Here is a 20,517-nt window from a genome sequence, read left to right on the forward strand (position 1 = left end):
GAAGATGCTGTTCCTGGAGGACTGTTCTGAAGATCCAGTACTTTATACCAGAAGAGAGGAGTTTTTCACCCCAGAGGGGGCTTGAACCCACAATATCTGGATTAGGAAGCTAATGTTTTCGCCATTAGGCCACTGAAGAGCAGTAGAAAGATAGATGGAAATTCCCTCTCATCATTGCACATTTCTCACATTCACTCAGAAGCCAAATACCCATTTAATGGCCTTACAGAAACGTCTGCATCCCCTGGCAGTGAGGCACCTGGGCAGGTCGCTGACAGAGCTGAGCACCACCTTTCTGCCAGCCATCGTTAGAGAAGAACCCCACCCTGAGTCACCCCTCCTTCCTTCAGCACCTCCACGGCTGTGGCTCTGAGTGGCAGTAGGATGATTAGGGGGTGAATCCGGGGCTGGAAGGGGGGTAAGGTCGGCCTGTAAGGAGTAACCAGGTGGGGCAGACCCAGGGGGAGGCTGTGGGCTGCTGGTCAGTTTAGATCAAAGCTGCACAGCGACCTGACACCCAGGGTTCTACCTCGTCAGGAAAGCACGGCCATGCGGCCCAAGCCTGAGTCACGTCCGCAGCCTGGCCCACCCCGCCCCGGCTGACGGCCGCGCAGAGCCACGCGAGTCAATGGCAGGTCGAGTCGGGAGCCTCGGCTCTTTCCCCTGACAGCCACACACACAGCGCTGCCTAACGCCCCGAGAGCCTCCCTCGTGTTCTCCCGCAGCCGCCGCCTGCCGGGGTGGTGGGAAAAGGGGACCAGGAAGCACTGCAGCCTCATGCCCGGACAGGAGGCCCTCACCACGCCTAGGCCTGCCTCTTGCCTTCAGCCCAGGCAGCCAGAGGTGCCAGGGAGCTCCCTGGCAGGCCGCCGCCTCAGCCAGGAAATAAGGAAAAGGGGATGAATGAAGAAGTCAGGGCTGCCAGAGAACAAGCTGCCCCCCTTTACAAAGAGAATGAAAGAACCTGTCAAAGCCTGGGATTGAAGCAGGAACCTTTAGATCTTCAGTCTAACGCTCTCCCAACTAAGCTACTTTGGCAGCTGTATAGCAGCATTTTGGCCTGTTGCTTCTCTGCCTGGGAGGTTTTTGCAGCAGTTGCACACAAAAAGGACGTCATTGGGAGCGGCCCATGAAGACAAGACTCGCTTTTGCCTGCCTTGCTCAGCTTGACTTGCTGCCTCACCCCATTCCTGCCCTAGTGGCCGGGTTGACCTGGTGGTGGAAGGGGACTGGGGGCCAGTGACATGGGGAGGAGGTTGAGCTGGACCCTGAGCTAGACTAGACCCTGGAGGCGAGAGTCTGGCCACCACTTGCCGCCCCACCCTGTTGTCCTGGCTTCCCCCACTGGGCGTCAGTTCGGGAGGGAAATGGGGCTTCTGCCTCCCCTCCCCGATTTTCACACCGCAGAGGAGTGCGAACAGGAAAACGAACGGCTGCTCCACACCCCCACCGGAGGAACCCGGTGCCCTTAGCTGTGGGGAGTAAGAACTAAGAAGTGGCTGTTGGCTGACAGGGCCTGTCCTCGAGGAGTTGGAACAGCAGCTGCCGCCTCCCTCGGCTCCAGGCTGTGGGAAATGCTCATTGCCTGGCTGCATGGGCGGCTGCTGCCCGTGCTCTGGAGAGCGTCTGTATTGCTCTGTCAACCCCGTCTTCACTGAGCCAGTCTGGTAAGGTCCCAAGTGCCCCTCCGGCCTGGCAGCTGAGAGTCTGTGCAGACATCAGCCCCCCTGCCAGCCCCACAGGCAGCAGCAGCACCAGCCCCCCCAGCACCACAGGGGCACTCGATGCACTTCCTGTGGGGAAATGGCTCCTTGGCGTCCAGCTGCTAGAGTGAGAGCCAGGAGAGAGCAGTGTCTGGCTCAGCTTGGGGGAGAGAAGAGACCTGGTGAGTGCAGATCTCCCTCAGCCTCCCCCGCAAGGCTGCTCAGTTTTATTGTCACTGTGATAGTCGGTGCTTCCTTCAGGGCCGGCCCTAGAGGGATCCGGGTATGGGACAAATCCCCTTTCCTCCCCAGGCCCTGCCCCACTCCACCCCTTCCCCAAGCCCCCACCCCTGTCCCATCTCTTCCCGCCCTGCACCTTCCTGCCCCATTCCTCTCCCTCTCCCACTCTCCCTGCTCCTCCCCCGCCAGCGCCTCCTGCACCCCACTGAACAGCTGATCACTGGCAAGTGTGAGGAGCTTGTCAGCAAGGCCTGTAGTGGGGGGGGGGGGGAGCTGGCTGCCAGTGGGCACTGAGCACCTTTTTTTCTCTCTGTTGGTTCTGCAGCCCCGTAGCTCCCATGGAGTCGCTGACTCAGCTCCTTTCACACTCTAGAGAGGAGCAGAACCAGGGCTATGGCTGATCTATGGGGCACCAGGTGAGTGGCAGAGGCTTCAGGCACTGAGAGTTTGCCCAACCCCTCAACAACACAGTGTGAGGTGGTGTCCCAGGCATCTCGATGAAAGGAGCAGAACAGGATTTACTTGGGGTGGGGAGAGAATTGAGAGTGTCTCAGGGAGTTGTACAGAGGTATTGCCCGGGTGAGAGACTGGCTAAAACACAGGCCTCGCTGTGAGCAGGATTTGACCCTGCGCAGGGGAACCCTATTGGATTTCAAGTCCAACGCCTTAACCACTCGGCCATCACAGCTGTGAGCACAAAACTGCCCCAATGCCAGAGAAACTGGTAAAGAATCCCAATGCCCAGGCGTGAAGTCATCTGAACTACAGGATTCCCACAGCAAACCTGGCTCCCAAAGCACAGGGGGGATTTGGGGTTTGTTCTGTTTGCTTAGCCAGGTGCCACAGGAGTCTTTGCTGCTTTTACAAATCCAGACTAACACGGCCCCTCTGATACTCCTAGTGACACTCTCCAATGGATCCCCATCCTCCACCCACCTTGAGCTAGGTAGGAGTGGATCATCATTATCCCTACTTGAGAGAGGGAGAAGCTAAGGCTGAGAAAGGAGAATTGACTTGTCTTAGGTCACACAGCCAGCCAGTGGCAGAGTTGGGAATAGGACCCAAGAGCCCTGATTTTGAAACTAACCATCAGATCGTGAATTTCAAACACTGAATGACCTGAATAAAGTGCTCTCAGATGAGCTCCAGACCAACAACAGTTCACAGTAATTATTCAGCAAGTATTTGAGGAGACCTGCAATGTTAGAGAGAATCATGAACTGCTCAGAGACCATTAATGCAGCAAAGCAGCAAAATTTGTCAACATATAACAGGTTATGACTTATTTCCTTGGTCTTAAAAGAGAACAACAAGGACCTGAATCTCCTCCCTGTCAATAACCCCCTGCTCAGCCAATCAGGGTAGAGACTGAGGACGGGAGGCTGAGGGTTCTCACCAGAGAGCCCAAAGGATGGCCCAGGTCACTGGTGGGGATCACTGCCTGAGCACTATTTCAGCCCCACATTTTTGGGTGGACCTCCCACAGTGGGAGCTGCAGAGCACTCCCCCACAACACACACATACACACACACACACACACACACACCGCTCCTGGTGTTGGGAGGGGAACAGGTGAAAGGACAAAAGAAGCAAGAGACAAAGAGAAAGGAGGGAGGGATGGATGGAGGAAAAGGTGAAACAGAAAGGACAAACCCTAATGACCACAGTGATTCTATGGGACAAAATCCCAGGTGCGGAATAAAATTCTGCCTCCTTAAGCTCGTGTTTTCCATGCCTAGAATTCAACTGTCACCAGATGGATCAGACCGAACAGGTTTCAAACCTCGAGGAGGCTCTTACCTTCTAAACAGGGATGGCTGTTTTCTAGTAAAATCACTAAAAGGGAAGGAGAAAACTCGAAAGAGGTTCCTCCTGGCGCTCACATCTGTGAACCCGAATACTCTCTCAGTCCTCAAAGAGAGACCTGGAGAAGGAGACTTGCTGAAGCAAAGCCACAGGGTCTCTGAGGTTTCCTGGCCCCTCGCCCCTGTCCTGCCTGGCTGATGTCAGCATCTCTCTGTGAGGTCACCACCTCCCCACCACCTTTGACCAATAGTCTGAGGTCCTGCAAAAGGCCTTTGTGATGTCACTGCCACACCCTCCCTTGCTGTGCTAATGTCCTGCCCTGGCCAGGCACTTTGGAGGTTTGAGCTACTCCTGTGGATCACCCCACCAAGGAGCGTTCGTTCTAGGCAGCAAGCCGGTTAGGCAGGGAAACATCAGATGCTGCTCCCAATGCTACACTCAGCTTTTCAGAAATTAGTCGCCTTTATGGCCAGAAGAGACGATTAGAGCATCTAATCTGACCACTTGAGGATCACTTGAGCTGCAGTCAAGCACTCTACCGCTGAGCTATACCCCCACAATGACCTGAGTAGGGAATCGTGATTTTCAGGACTTTGAAGGACAAACCCTGATTCATCAAGCTCCTTTGCCATTCCCAGACCACAGGTGGTTTTAAAATGGGGTTTGATTAAACTTCTTAAATGTGGCAAACACCACAGCTTGCACACCCACCGATATAGCTTCTCCCACTGACATAGCTGCCACCTCTTGCAAAGTGGATTAACTACACCCACAGGAAAACTCTCTCCCATCAGCATAGAGCAGTGGTTCTCAAGCTGTGGGTCAGGCCCCCAAAGTGGGTCATAACCCTGTTTTAATGGGGTTGCCAGGGCTGGCATTAGACTTGTTGGTGCCTGGGGCTGAAGCCAAATTTCTGAGCCCCACCACCCAGGGCTGAATCCTTCAAGCTCTGGTTTTGCCCCCTAACTGGGGCAGGGCTCAGGCTTTGTCTCCCCTGCCTCTGCCCAGTGTGGAGGGGCCTGGTCCATCTTTCCAGGGCCATGGAGTAAGTTTTTTTGGGGCAGAAGGGGGTTGCAGTGAAAGGAAATTTGAGAAACGCTGGCATAGAGCCTCTGAATATGTCTAGACTTGGCTCCCTGTGGCAGATCAGACACTGAAAGTACAGCCATGGAGACACCACACACCAGCCTTGCCTAACAGGCAAGAATCAAACCTCCACAGAAAGACACCTGTTGTTTTCTAACCCATCTCCCTAAGCCCTCAGCCACCACCACTTAACAAAGGGGCTTTTCTACACGATGGTTCTGGTCTCACTGAAGGGTCATTTCCAATTGTTTGCTCAGACCAGCATTAGGGAAATGGTGCCCTGGGCAAAGCTTGTACTTTGGCACTTCCCATTGCCCTGGACGATCCCCACTCCCCTTTACCGCTAGCTCCCGCACTCCCACCCCTTGCACCTCCTTCACCCCTAACTCCTGCCCCCTCCTGTGCCCCCTTTGCCCTTAACTTCCTGTGCCACCAGCCATTGCCCCTCTCCTGCAGCCCCTTCACATGGCTCCAGTGCTGGGGGCCCCACACTTGTTCTCCCTTTCCCTGGGCTTTGGCATCACTAGCCCCTGCTTAGCGAGTAGGGTTCAGTGGTTCCCAAAATGTGGGGCATGACTCCTAGGGGACACAGAGGAACATTCATGGGGCACCTCAGGGCCTGAGCCAGCCCCATGGAGGAGCAGCACTCAGCCCCACTCTGCCCCAGCTCTTCCCCAACCCCAACGTCAGCCTGGGGCTCTGGCTCCCAGCTCAGCCTCGACCCCTTACCCCTGTCTGCACCCCTCTCCCAGCAAGCCACAGCCCCACTCCCAGCTCAGTTCTGACTGCGGCTTCCAAAGGGCCACAGCCATGGCTAAGAGGGCACAGAGTGAAATGTTTGGGGACCACTGGTTTAGGTGATGTTCTCAATCACTTCTATGAAGTCCAATAAAAGCTATTCCTCACCCACCCACCCTCCATCAGGACAGTCTAGGTATGTTCTGCTGCCCTTCACTCATGCAGGAAGGATAATAACATTTCATTCCATTGAATCCTAAAGTGATTTGTAACCCACCACCAGCCGAAACTGGTCATTTTGGGAAAGCAGCCCCATCATGCTGCATACCTAGGCAGAGTAGGTGTGTCTGTGCAAACACGCCTGTTCCTGAAGTCTTTCCCAGCTCCTCACTAGATGTGAGGGGGAGCTCATTCAGCCCCTGCTTCTGCGTAGTATTTAAAAACTCCTTATTGTCCCTAGCTCTGCTGGCCTTAGATTTCTCCTCCTGTCCCTTTTAACAGCTCAGATGAGGTGGCTGAGTGGTTAAGGTGATGGACTGCTAATCCATTGTGCTCTGCACGCATGGGTTCAAATCCCATCCTCATCAGATGCATTTAGTTTTCACCCTCCTTTGTAGACAACCATCTCCCCTTTGGTACAATGACAGCTCAAACGATCTTGCTCCTTGCAAACAAAAACCTTCTCGGAAACTCAGAACTCCCTTGCTTTAAATAAAATGTCTAAATCCCATATTTCTTTAAAAAGAAATTTCTAGTGCTGTATTTCTTAGTTTTTATCTCAAGAGGTAACATCCTCATCTTCTCCCCAAACACCCTGGGACCTGCCCAAATTATTAAAATACCTCAACCTGAGCAAGGCCAGAGCAGTGAACCAGAGCTAGTGTCTAGGCCAAGCTGTTCTGAAGGAGGCAACTCAAACATTTTCTCCCTGCTTCCCTTGGCAAGGTCTGACTGAGAAAACAAAATTCCCCAAACTGAAAATTTTCTGCTGAAAACCAATAATAGTCTGTTTGGGGACTTTGGTTTGCAAGTATTATTGTTATTATTCTCTTCTGATTTCTGAGTCAGTTCAGTTCAGTCTTTGTCCTCCAGGTGTGTTTCCAGCTGCTGAGTTGTGGGGGAGAGAGGCCAAGTCATGATGTCTCTTCCCCTCTTTCATAGTTTCTTCCAACTTGCTAGGAAGCTCCTTTGTTACCATGTGACTCAAGCAGTGTCCATTGTCTCTGTGCTATCTCGGAGAAGTCTGCATTGTACACGGTTCCTGGATAGTCCTTGGGAGTGTGGATCCCTTCAATGGGCCAGCAGCGAGTCTGGCTCCTTCCTTGTCACACCTGAAAGGCTGGTGGGGGGCATTTCTCAACCTCATAACATATTTCAGTAACACACACAGAGCAAAACTTCATAACTTCCCAACCAATGCGAGCACACACAATCCAACACGATATTAATGTTCAACAGATCAAGACTTTTGAAATGATACGTCACAAGGCAGACTTTGAACAAACCATATAATCATTATATGAGAGTGGTGAATATGGGGCTTCCAGGTGCTGCTCTGAGCACAGCCTGCCACACCTGGGCTGACATTGCAATGGAGACGTACCCTTAGAGTCCATCTCTCCTGGGATAAAGATGGCCAACACCTGACTCTCTGCCAATCCCCACTGGGCCCTGACAAGTGTTGTTTGTGTTTGTATTCTATACAGCAGAGGAGCAGATGAAGTTTTGCTCCCAGGTGTGTGTGTGATTCTTTGACAGGTCTACACTACAAAATTAGGTTGGTGTAATTACATGGCTTAGGCTGGCAATGCAGTTCTATCAAGCTAATCCCGGTTAGATAGTGGCTCAGCTGTCAGAACTTTCTGGAGCTATGAAAGGGGAGGGGCCCATGGCTCTGTAGCAGGAATGCAGGTCAGGCGAGTTCACGGCAGGCATGGTGGGATACTGGAGGAGGCCAGTTATGGTGATATAATGAACAGCAGCGTCTACTCTGACATTTGTCACTTTAAGTTTGCTGCAAAAAGCACTAGGCCTCTCTTAGAGGTGGTTTTATTTTGTCACCAAAACAGGGCAATTTTGTCCCAGACGTGGCATTGCAGTGTGTGCACCAGCCACAAGCTGCTGACCGAGGGAGCGTTGTGTGTTTTTCACACAGCTGAGCAATATAATGATGCTGAAATAACCTTGTAGTGCAGACCTGGCCAAAGATTCTCTCTCTCTCTCACACACACACACACACGCACACACACACACGCACACACCTTGCAAGGAAAACCTCACCTGCTCCTCTGCTTTGCAGAATCCAAACACAAGCAAAGCTTGTCAGGCCCCAGTGGGGATGGCAGGGAGTCAGGTGTGGGCAGACACTGTGCTGTTGCCACAGGCAGGCACCATGGCTTAGCTGGCTAAAGCACCTGTCTTGTAAACAGGAGATCCTGGGTTCAATTCCCAGTGGTGCCTTATTAACTAGCTCTTGGGCAACCTGGTATTGGCTACTGTGGGAGGACAGAGCTCTTTGGTCTGGTCCAGTATAGTTGTTTAAATTATACTCACAGGCACTGATAACAGACTTACTGAAAGTTTGGGAGTTAAGAGCTGATAGGTCAGTGGTTCAGCCTGTCACAGATGTCCCCCTCCCTCTGGGACAGGGGCAGGTCTGGGTTAACAAACCAAATGGCTCATTGTGGCTGCTAGAACCTGTGGGCAGCTCATTTAGTTTGCACCGAGGGATGAGTCCTGCTTTGTGCACCGTGTGTGAGAATGAAAATCCTAAACCGCCCTTTGAAATAACAAATGCAGCAGGACGTGTTATTGTCCCTGCCCCAAAGCAGACAGACCAATGGAGAAATGCCATTGAGTCCAGGGTAATACTCCACTGCCATTTTACCTTTTTTGCTTGCTAAACTCCCTCCCAACCTTGAGGGCTCCCAGAGCCCAGTATTGACCCTGAGCCGAGATGTCTACGCTGCAAATTTACCACCTCATGGCCCTTGCCTGGGATCCTGAACTGGCATGGGACACCCGTGGGTGTTTCATCGCAGGGCGGACATAGCCTAGCATTATGTCTACACTGCCATTAACACACCCAAGTCACTATTCTCAAACCCTTGGTCAGTTGATTCAGGCTTGTGGGGCTTGTGCTGCAGGGTTATAAAATGACAGTGTAGACACTTGGGCTTCAGCCCAGCCTCCGAGACCCCACGAGGGGTGAGGGGCTCAAGCCTGGGCTCCAGTCTGAACCCAAATGTCTACGCTGTAGTTTTTAGCTCCACAATCTGAGCCCATAGGAGCCCAAATCAGACCATCCAGGCCAGCGGGATTTTGTCACAGTATAGATGCCCTCTCAGGGTATGTCTACACTGCAATGTAAGCCCAGGGTTAGCAGAAGTCATGTCAGCAGCCCCAACACATAAACATAAACCACGAGGGAAAGACCCACCCCCCAGATAAGCTGGACAGTGTCCTTCTCCCTACGGTTCGTAAGTCCAGCAACCAAAAGTCCTTTAACATGAGCCATCCCCTCTCTGCACCCCACTCACAGCTGTTGTCCTTAGTCAGAGCAAGCCCAGAGGTGCCTCTGTAGAGTTCACCTGCCATCCTGGGTGGAAAGGGGGGGGAAATAAGAAGGCACCGTACTCACTATGTTGTCTAGGGACTCACTCATCCCTCTACAGCCACCCTGTCCTAACGTTGGTCTGATACCTACATTTTAGTACCCGTCCCCTGCCTAGCAAGTGCTATTGAATTGAGGGTGAGTCCCTCAGTCGGGGTCTGCCAAGCACAGTTGTGCTGCCCTCGATTCACACAACAAGGATAACAACCCTTTATTTCTCCTGCCCCTATAACATGGAGACTGGGAGTCCAACACCAACCACAAGTGATCATTTCGGCAAGCAACCCAACCTATTTCCAACATACTGTAAAATCCACATGCAGACTCATACACGAAACCTTGCAAGAAAATCTTCCTGAGGGGGTCTGAAGCACCTGCTGCTGGAGGGAAGGAGGGAGCCGTGGATTGGGATTGAGGAGCAGCATGAGGAGAAGGAGCCTGTGGGTTGGGACAGAGGAGAAGGGTGAAGAGGAGCAGGCTCCGGTTGGGAGTGAGGAGCAGTGAGCATAGGAGGGACTGAGGGTTGGGTCTGAGGGGCACTGGGAAAAGAGGCGACATGGGTTTAGGCTGAAGAGCATCTTCATTTGGGGATCCAACAGGACAGGGGAAGGCAGCAGGTGATTCTAATTCCTTAGGGATATTCTCTGTGTGTGTGTGTGTGTGTGTGTGTGTGTGTGTGTGTGTGTGTGTGTGTGTGTGTGTGTGTGTGTGTGTGTGTGCGTGCAGGGGAGGAACATGCTCTATGCCCAGAGGCCTTTATTCCTCCAGGCTGCAAGGACAGAGGGGCTGTCAGGAAGTTGCCCCTTCAAACCACACACAAAAGGGCCCTTCTGAGGAAAGGGAAAATCCTGAAGAGAAAAAGTAACATCAAAGAGGACTCCAGCAAGACAGTGTGAGATCTTGGTGAGCTGTTTATCACCTGACCAGGACTTGAAATCTGGACCCTCATATTAAAAGTTTGATGCTCTGCCCACTGAGCTAGCCTGGCTCACAAAGAAAAACAGCAAGTTGGTGCAGATGAGAAACTAGTCAAGAAAACAAGAGTGGGAAACAATATGGGAAACCTGCTCTCTCTGGCCTGGTCAACACTACGAGTTTATATCAAATTTAGCAGCGTTAAATTGTATTAACCCTGCACCCATCCACACAACAAAGCCCTTTATATCGATATAAAGGTCTCTTAATACCGTATTCGTACTCCTCCCCGACGAGGAGTAGCGTTGAAATCGGCATTGCCATGTCGGATTAGGTTAATGTGGCCACAATTCGACGGTATTGGCCTCCGGTGCTATCCCACAGTGCACCATTGTGACCGCTCTGACAGCAATCTGAACTCGGATGCACTGGCCAGGTTGACAGGAAAAGCCCCATGAACTTTTGAATTTCATTTCCTGTTTGCCCAGCGTGGAGCGCCGATCAACACAGGTGACCATGCAGTCCCAGAATCAAAAAAGAGCTCCAGCATTGACTGTAGGGGAGATACTGAAGCTGAACTTTGTATGGGGAGATGAATCTGTTCTATCAGAACTCCGTTCCAAAAGACAAAATGCCAAAGCATTTAAAAAAAATCTCCAAGGCCATGATAGATAGAGGCCGCAACAGAGACTCAACACAGTGCTGAAACTTAAGCGTACCAGAAAGCCAAAGAATGAAATGGACGCTCACGGAGGGAGGGGCGACTGACAAGTGTAGCTATCCCACAGTTCTCGCACTCACCAAAACCATTTGAATTCTTGGCTGAGTTCCCAAAGCCTGAAGGGTCAAAAACATTGTCACGGGTGGTTCAGGGTATATGTCATCACTACCCCCATGAACGCAAAGGGGAAAAATCATTTTTTGATTTATGTCGACTGGATGCTGCTGGCAGATGTGGTGCTGCAGCGCTACACAGCAGCATCCCCTTCCCTTCCATTCTGGCCGGCAGACGGTACAGTAGGACTGTTATCCGTCATCGTTGTCCCGTGAGTGCTCCTGGCTGGCCTCCGTGAGGTCGCCCGGGGGCACCTGGGCAAAATGGGAATGACCATTTACTCTCTGGTTCTTTAGTAGGTTTGCCCGATAGTCCAGACAGGACTGACTCTCCCATTAGACAATACTTAAGGAAGGGAATGACCTGGGGAGTCATTCCCATTTTTGTCCCTGTGACCCCAGTTGACCTCACCAAGGCCGGCCAGGAGCACCCATGACAGCAGCAGACGGTACAGTATAACTGGGAACTGTTATTGTCAACTTGCAAGGCAGCAGACAGGACAGTATGGCTGGTAACCGTCTCTGCTAACTTGCAAAAGGCAAGGGATGCTGCTGTGTAGCACTGCAGTACCACGTCTGTCAGCACCATCCAGTAGAGATACGGTGACAGTGAAAAGAGGCTGAATGGGCTCCATGGTTGCCGTGCTATGGCGCCTGCCCGGCAATCCAGGGAAAAGGGTGTGAAATGATTGTCTGCCGCTGCTTTCACGGAGGGAGGATTGAGTGACAACATTTACCCAGAATCACCCACGACACTGTTTTTGCCCCATCAGGCACTGGGATCTCAACCCAGAATTCCAATGGGCAGGAGAGACTGCGGATCTATGGGATAGCTATAGCATAGCTACCCATAGTGCAATGCTCCGAAATCAACGCCAGCCTCGATACATGGACACACACGGCCGAATTAATGTGCTTACTGGGGCTCCGTGCACTCGACTTTATACAATCTGTTTCAAAAACAGTTTCTGTAAAATCGGAATAATCCCATAGTGTAGACATACCCTGTGGTTAACAACTTTGGTGGCTAATTGAAAGGCTGATGGTTCAAACCCAAGTGAAGATGGAGGTGGTTTTTTTTTAGTGATGAGAATCCAGTACATTTTAACAGGCAGAAAATCTTCTCAATGCTGCTCTAGCCTCATTGGGCAAGCATAAGTATTGCTTTTCTTAGATGCATTGGTGGTATAGTAGCGAGCATAGCTGCCTTCCAAGCAGCTGACTTGGGCTCGATTCCCAGCCAATGCAGGGATGTGATGTTTTCTCTCCTGGGAATTGGTTTAATTTCAGTCACATTGTATCAGTTTATCAATGGAATGACAAAATCCATGTGCTGCAGGTCATTCAACACACAATGGAGGAAGAAAGGGGCAGGACTATACAATGAGCTGTTGGAGTTATCCTGGTATTACAATGTTAGGTTTTTTTTTTTTTTTTAAATCCTTTACTTCCCTCTCCCTTTTAGACTCAGATCCTTTAAGGTCAGAAGGGACCAATGTGATCATCTAGTCCAACCTGCTGCACCTTGCAGGCCAAAAGACCCCACCCACCCACTCCTGTAATAGACCCGGGAGCGGAGGCAGCTCTGTGCACTGCCCCTACCCCAGGCAGCACATGGAGGCCCTCTGCTCCCCTCCCCATGGGTGTGCAGAGATGTGCCAGCAGCACTGAGGTGGCTCCCTGCCCACTCTGCCTCCGTCACACTGTGCCGCTTCCAGAAATGGCCAGCATGTCCCAGCATCCCCTGGTGTGGGGGGAGTGTCTCCATTCACTGCCCCTGCCCTGGTACTAACTCCGCAGCGCCCATTGGCCAGGAACTGCAGCCAATGGGAGCTCTGGTTGCGGCGCCTGCAGGCAGCGGCACACGGAGACCCCCTGGCCCCACCCACCTACGAGCTGCTTATGCAGGGTTGTGTGTACCAGTCACTTTGGGAGCTGCAGTGCCCAGGGTAAGCGTCACCCATCCTGCACTCCAACCCCCTCCCCCAGCACAGAGCCCACACCCCGCACCCAAATTTCCTCCCAGAGCTTTGCTTGTCTTCCTTTCACCCAGAACCGCCCTTCTTCTCCTGAGCTGCAAGTAGCCATCCCTGGGAAGCCAAGAGGCAGGCACAGGATTCTACCTCCCAGCAGCCAACCGCACCTCCCCAGGCTTTGCAGAACGAATGGTGATGCTCTACTAACCCTACTTAGCCGCACTGAGGCGCTTAGCTTCTGCCCTGCCTTCCTCAGCTCGACTTTCCTCTTTTGCCCCATTCTTGCCTCACTCCCTCCTTTGGCAAGTCACGCAGAGGAGGCAGCAGGAAGAGCCGGCCGCCATAGGCCAACCTCCAAGGGCAGAGGAGACCAAGCCACAAGGCTTCAAAAGGTGACTGGCCAAGATCCTCTAGCTTTCCCCTGCTGATGCCAAGGCTTTTTCCTCAGCTCATTTCACCACCCTCTGCCATGCAGGGGTTGGGGTTTATCGCAGGTGTTACCCGAAATTGGGCCAGCTAGTCAGCGTAGGGAGGACTAATGACCCACCAGAGTTTGGCAGAAAGCAGCACATTTGTTATAATGACAGCTAAGCTCAAAATAAGCGGGGGAGGGGGTCACACTCGCATACTCACGCTCCCAGGACTGGCAGGGAACTGGAGATGTCAGGATTCTGCAAGGTAAGTGTCCCACAGCACAGCTATGGATGGTGCGATGAAGGTAACTCTCCCTGAGGCACAATGAAATACAATGCAGAGAACCACTGGCCAGGCGGTCCGGGCAAAGGGCATTCACTGGAGGTACAAGCCAGAGTGCTCTCCTGAGCACAGGGCCCCCCCTTTAAGGGCCTGCACCTCATGGCCTGCGACTAGAGATGACTTGGCTGCATCTGGTTGGTCACACTCCACCTTGGGCAGTGTCCATGCTCTGGGTGTGTGATCGCTGCCCAATTAGAGTCCCAGACACCTTGTCTACCTGGGAGCTCTTCTGCTCTTCAACCAGAACATTCATCCCAGGAGCATTCCAGGAGGGAGCAGGAGGGGGAAAACCACTTCACAGGCATTCAGAGAGGAGAGGAGACAAAAGTGGGAGCAGGGGAAGTATAAGAGACCTTCATGCATAGAAATCACTCCTGCTCTTACAACAGCAGAGATAGGCCAGTAGGAGCTGGGAAAATTAAGCCATTGTGTTTCTGTCTGGTTTCAAACCAGGGACCTTTGCGTGTTAGGCAAACATGATAACCACTACACTACAGAAACTCTGTCACAGGGTTTTGCCTCTCCCTTCATAAGAGCATAAGAATGGCCATACTGGGTCAGACCAAAGGTCCATCCAACCCCATATCCTATCTGCCAACAGTGGCCAATGCCAGGTGCCCCAGAGGGACTGAACAGGTAATGATCAAGTGATTTCTCTCCTACCATCCATCTCCACCTCTGACAAACAGAGGCTAGGGATACCATTCCTTACCCATCCTGGCTAATAGCCATTCATGGACTTAATCTCCATTAATTTATCTGCAAAAAGAACAAGGAGTACTTGTGGCACCTTAGAGACTAACACATTTATTTGAGCATAAGCTTTGCTGGGCTAAAACCCATTTAATCGGATGCATGCAGTGGAAATAAAGCAGTAAGATATATATATATACACAGAGAACATGAAAAAAATGGGTGTTGCCATACACACTCTAACAAGAATGAGCAGTTAAGGTGAGCTATTAGCAGCAGGAGAAAAACCTTTGTAGTGATAATCAGGATGGCCCATTTCCAACAGTTGACAGGAAGGTGTGAGTAACAGTAGGGGGACAAATAAACATGGGGAAATAGTTTGACTTTGTGTAATGACCCATCCACTCCCAGTCTTTATTCAAGCCTAATTTAATGGTGTCCACTTTGCAAATTAATTCCAATTCAGCAGTCTCTCATTGGAGTCTGTTGTTGAAGGTTTTTTGTTGTAATATTGCGACTTTTAGGTCTGTAATCGAGTGACCAGGGAGATTGAAGTGTTCTCCGACTGGTTTTTGAATGTTATAATTCTTGACATGTGATTTGTGTCCATTTATTATTTTACATGGAGACTGTCTGGTTTGGCCAATGTACAGGGCAGAGGGGCATTGCTGGTACATGATGGCATATATCACATTGGTAGATATGCAGGTGAATGAGCCTCTGATAGTGTGGCTGATGTGATTAGGTCCTATGATGGTGTCCCCTGAATAGATATGTGGACAGAGTTGGCAACAGGCTTTGTTGCAAGGATAGGTTCCTGGGTTAGTGTTTTTGTTGTGTCATTGCTGGTAAGTATTTGCTTCAGGTTGGGGGGCTGTCTGTAAGCAAGGACTGGCCTGTCTCCCAAGATCTGTGAGAGTGAGGGATCGTCCTTCAGGATAGGTTGTAGATCCTTGATGATGCGCTGGAGAGGTTTCAGTTGGGGGCTGAAGGTGATGGCTAGTGGGGTTCTGTTCCTTTCTTTGTTGGGCCTGTCCTGTAGTAGGTGACTTCTGGGTACTCTTCTGGCTCTGTCAATCTGTTTCTTCACTTCAGCTGGTGGGTAGTGTACTTGTAAGAACGCTCGATAGAGATCTTGTAGGTGTTTGTCTCTCTGAGGGTTTGGAGCATATATGTGGTTGTATCTTAGAGCTTGGCTGTAGACAATGGACTGTGTGATGTGGTCTGGGTGAAAGCTGGAGGCATGTAGGAAATTATAGCGGTCAGTAGGTTTCCGGTATAGGGTGGTGTTTATGTGACCATCTCTTATTAGCACTGTAGTGTCCAGGAAGTGGATTTCTTGTGTGGACTGGTCCAGGCTGAGGTTGATGGTGGGATGGAAATTGTTGAAATCCTGGTGGAATTCCTCAAGGGTTTTGCTTCCATGGGTCCAGATGATGAAGATGTCATCAGTGTAGCGCAAGTAGAGTAGGGGCATTAGGGATGAGAGCTGAGGAAGCGTTGTTCTAAGTCAGCCACAAAATGTTGGCATACTGTGGGGCCATGGTACCATAGCAGTGCCCTGACTTGAAGGTATACATTGTCCCCAAATCTGAAATAGTTATGGGTGAGGACAAAGTCACAAAGTTCAGCCACCAGGTTTGCTGTGATAGTATCGGGGATACTGTTCCTGACGGCTTGTAGTCCATCTGTGTGTGGAATGTTAGTGTAGAGGGCTTCTACCTCTATAGTGGCCAGGATGGTGTTTTCTGGAAGATCACCAAAGGACTGTAGTTTTCAGGAAGTCAGTGGTGTCTCGAAGATAGCTAGGAGTGCTGGTAGCGTAGGGCCTGAGAAGGAGTCTACACAGCCAGACAATCCTGCTGTCAGGTGCCATTGCCTGAAATGATGGGGCATCCAGGATTTCCAGGTTTATGGATCTTGGGTAGCAGACAGAATACCCCTGCTGCTTTTTTGGCCTGCTGCTTCTCTGTCTGGGATGTTTTTGTCAGCACTGGCACCCAAAGAGGACATCATTGCGAGCGCCCATGAAGGCAAGATGAATTTTTCCTGCCTTGCTCAGCTTGACTTGCTTCCTCACCCCATTCCTGCCTTAGATCCTGGGTCACCTGGTGGCTGAAGATGGTCCATTGTCTCTAGCGGTGCCAGAGCCTGACACAGTGCCCCGGGAAGCCTTTGCTTTGCACATGCCGGCCGTGCACATTTGCAAATACTTTAAAACTCCTGTCAGTAAGTTCTGGGCACAGTTGCTCACCTTCAGAGGAAGCTCCTTAAAATTGGCCTGTCTCACCCAGTGGTACATTGATCTCTGTTCAGACTGAGCCGAAGGGGGGGCCTTGCTGTTGTGGCTGCCACTGCTGTGAGGGTGGCCCTGCTGCGGATGAAGCCATCCTACAAGCACCTTCCACCTAGCCACCCACTGAAAATCCTGTAGGATGTAAGGTGGGAATAGAAGAACACTGGGGAGGGGAGGTTTCTAATCTCCTCCCCTTCTGCCACCATCGGCCATCCCATACCTGGTGCTGCACCCAGTGGGGTAAAAAAATACAGCCATATTGGAAGAGTCGGTTGTGTTCTTCGTGGTTGCCCCACCATTCCCCTCGGGCCTGACCTGCCCTCCAGCTCAGCCACCCCCTGAAAATTGAAAAACATAAAATTAGAGCCGTAAAAGTCTTCAAAGCCCACCCGGCCCAACCCTCTTCTAATACAACAGAAAAGCCGCACTTCTGACTAGGTAGGGACGTCCTATGGCCCCACAAGAAGTGGAAGGTCATCGTGTTCGGTCTCAGCAGCACTCGTGGAGCAGGGGGAAATACCTGGCTGAAGATATTCCCCACAGATGGGTCTTGAGCATCACAACTTTGTAGGCTAATGACAAGGTCCACCTACATCACTGGCTGAGTCATTCCTCACAGGCCAGCAACCATTTCTCCCAGTTCGTGTTCCCCACGTCATCCCCAACCGAATGCTAGAAGGCCCAGCTCATCAACCTGCCCACTCTTGCAGCCCTTCTCTTCCGCCTGACTGATGGCGGGGTATTGAGCGTCCTCCCTTAGGCCCTTCAACATCCCTGGGGAAAGACAACACCGCCCGAGTGACTTTGGGCCAGTAGGTCAACCAATAGGGCTGCCTCCTAGGCCAGGCTGCAGTCCAGCTTCAGGACTCAGAGGAAATGGAGCTCGCATCCCTACCTACAGGACTCCAGTCACGGCCAGGCTTCTGGATCAAACATCCCCTCTTGTGCTCAAGTCACAACAGCTAGCGGGTGAAAGACAGGCATTCATGGCATTGGAGAGAGCAAGACAGAGCCTTGGAAGACCCAGCAGGGTTTGTGGCACAGGAATTGTCCTCAGATCCCACTGAGACTTCAACTCAGATTGCAGGATTCAAAGTCCCGAGTGCTGGCCCTTACACCATGGGACCAATAGGAAACACCCAGACCTCTGGTGAGGATGACCCTGTGCAGGCAGCCCTGCATTTGCTCACCAAGTTGTCATGCAGCAGTTTGCTGCAGCTACCAGAGGCCTTTCTTAATCCTGACTGAGAGGCCAGTGGGCATGTGAGGAAGTTGCCTCTTCAGTCCCAGGCAGTACATGACCCTTCCTAGTGAAAAGCCAAGTACTGGGGAAAAAAAGGTGATGCCGAATAACATCCTGGAGAGACACTTTCTTCCATTTTGAGGGGAAGGGGTCCTTCTTCACCTGACCAGGGACTTGAACCCTGGACCCTCAGATTAAAAGTCTGATGCTCTACCAACTGAGCTAGTCAGGCTCACATATAAACAAAAACAAATTTCATGCAGAAGAGAAACTAGTCATGAAAATGAGGGCAGGAAACAATACAGAAAACCTGCTACTCTCGCTCTCTTAGCAGTCCTAGCCCCAGCCTGCTCCTCCATCCAGCGCCCTGAGGCCTTATTGATTTTTTAGTTAAATATCAAATCCAGGAGAAAACACAGTTATACAAAGCAAAACGAAATCACAAACAGAAATGTCATTGGAAATAAAAAACTAAAAAAGGACAATGCAATCCCCATCACTTTATCTTGTCAGGGCCATTCCTGTATCAAGAGCACCTGCTAAGGTCCCTGTGTGCTTACGAGAAACCTGGAGGAACTCATACCACAGCCTGAACATGAAACTCAACTGCTCCCAGGTGCTGCAGTAAAACCCTTTCCCTGCTGTGACGTTGATGATTTTATGAAACTATGCTAATGAGTGTGAATATAATAGGAGTACTTATGGCACCTTAGAGACTAACAAATTTATTTCAGCATAAGCTTTCATGGGCTGCAGATCACTTTAGATGCATCCAAGAAGTGAGCTGTGGCCATGAAAGCTTATGCTAAAATAAATTTCTTATTCTCTAAGGTGCCACAAGTACTCCTGTTTTTTTTGCGGATACAGACTAACACAGCTGCTACTCTGAAACCTGTGAATATAATGTAACTGGAACATGCTTCATGCAAAAGGTCTCTTGTACAGTATCATTACAAAGCTTATTATCTATTGTGTGTGTTCATCCTATTTGTATGACTGAATCATTCTTGTATCTGAAACTAGAAATATGAACTATAACTCTGAGGTCCTGTTGTAATGATGCAAAGTGTGGGCCATTAGTAGTGGTTTGGACTCTTGATGGCTCCCATTAACCAGGACAACTGACTGGAGATGGCTCTGTCCTGCACCATCTGTGAGTCAGGCCAGGAAGAATGAAGGCTTGGGGTCTCACAGGACATGTGACCATGTCACCTGGTACAGGAATCCATCTTAAACCTGGGGCTCTTCCCCAGGAGAGAGACAAAGATTCCTGCCTTGTACCAAAGCTATATAAGGGGTGGAACAGAAGAAAGGTGGCTGTAGTCATGAGACATCCCCTAGCTACCACCTGAGCTGGAACAAGGACTGTACCAGGTGAAAAGATTGGGCCCAGACAAGAAATAAGTCTAGTCTGCAGAAAGAAGCATTGGAAGATCTCTGAGGTGAGATTTGATCTGTATTGAGTTTCATACTGTATTAGGCTTGGACTTGCATGTTTTGTTTTATTTTGCTCTATGGAGAATACAAACTGCAGAGAAGGAAAAGTTAATGCCTTAGAAAAGTCTGTGTGTGTGTGTGAGATGGGTGGGAGGGTGTCTAGAAACCACTCTCCTCTAGTTTCTTTTCTCTGATTTCCTGTAGAAAATCTGAAGCAGGAGCTAAACCCACTGCCTTCTCTGAGGCTTGAACTCAGGACCTTTAGATTATGCAACTGACACGCTGCCAACTGCGCTAAAGGCTTGGAAAAGTTTGAGGCTCAGTGTATATAGGACCCTCCTACAGCCATGACTGGGGCAGGAAAGAGCCAGAAATGTGCTGGAAGAAGCAGGAGCTCTGGTGACCAGAGACTTTTCATGGCAGCTTTCACAGCAGCAAAGAAATCAATTCAGGCTGCCAGTGAACAATCTACTGGAACTAATGGCAGCACAGGGGGGATGTTTCCAAGCTGTGCACCTACTGCCACCTTTAGAACTTACTCTCCTTTTCCTAGTAGGGCACTTTCCATGCAAATTAAGCAAAGCAAGTTGGGAAACTACACAGGTAATAAAACCAGTGCTCCAAATAGGCTTGAATTCATAACCCCAGCAGTAGCCCCTCTGCGCTAACCAGTTGCACCAGTGCAGGTGCTTCTTTAGCAAAGCTGGGAAGCAGGCAGTTATCAGTCTCTGTGATTCACACCTTTGCCTGGTAATTGAAAGGTTGATGCATCAAACCTAACTCAAGATCACGACTTTTCAGCCATGAGACTCCAGGACATTTTGACAGAAGAAAATCTCCTCTGTTTTGATTTTGCCCCATTTGACTCCTTCTGCTCGTCTTCTCCCCTCCCTCCAGTCTCTTTCCTTCCCCATTGGGGCCATGCAGAGAAGGCCCCAGTCAGTCTCTGTCACAGAGTCTGTATCCCATAAAGGGGAGGAGGGTTGCTCCAAAACATTGATAATGGGGAGAGTGGGCATGGTTAGGGGAGAAAGGATGGAGAATTAACAGTGGGGCCCCAGATTCCCCCAGATTAGGAGATCCCTGCTGCCCCCCATCAGCCAGCTGTGGGAAGAACAACTTGGGATTGCTTGGGGAAGCCACCTTTAAAAACACAAGTGTAACATGCTAGTTACATTTTA

At 50.7% G+C, this 20,517-nt stretch overlaps 4 non-coding genes across 4 annotated transcripts; 2 read left to right on the forward strand and 2 right to left on the reverse strand.

Moving 5' to 3' along the window:
- Positions 1-2,549: 2,549 nt before the first annotated feature.
- TRNAS-UGA lies at positions 2,550-2,631 on the reverse strand. Its single transcript has one exon. It is a non-coding gene; the product is annotated as a tRNA-Ser (tRNA).
- A 3,447-nt stretch (positions 2,632-6,078) lies between these two features.
- On the forward strand, positions 6,079-6,160 carry TRNAS-GCU. Its single transcript has one exon. It is a non-coding gene; the product is annotated as a tRNA-Ser (tRNA).
- A 1,799-nt stretch (positions 6,161-7,959) lies between these two features.
- TRNAT-UGU lies at positions 7,960-8,033 on the forward strand. Its single transcript has one exon. It is a non-coding gene; the product is annotated as a tRNA-Thr (tRNA).
- Positions 8,034-18,058: 10,025 nt separating this feature from the next.
- TRNAK-UUU lies at positions 18,059-18,131 on the reverse strand. Its single transcript has one exon. It is a non-coding gene; the product is annotated as a tRNA-Lys (tRNA).
- Positions 18,132-20,517: the final 2,386 nt, after the last annotated feature.

Source organism: Mauremys reevesii, linkage group 23 (genome assembly GCF_016161935.1).
Source record: "Mauremys reevesii isolate NIE-2019 linkage group 23, ASM1616193v1, whole genome shotgun sequence".
Taxonomy (NCBI): Eukaryota; Metazoa; Chordata; order Testudines; family Geoemydidae; genus Mauremys; species Mauremys reevesii.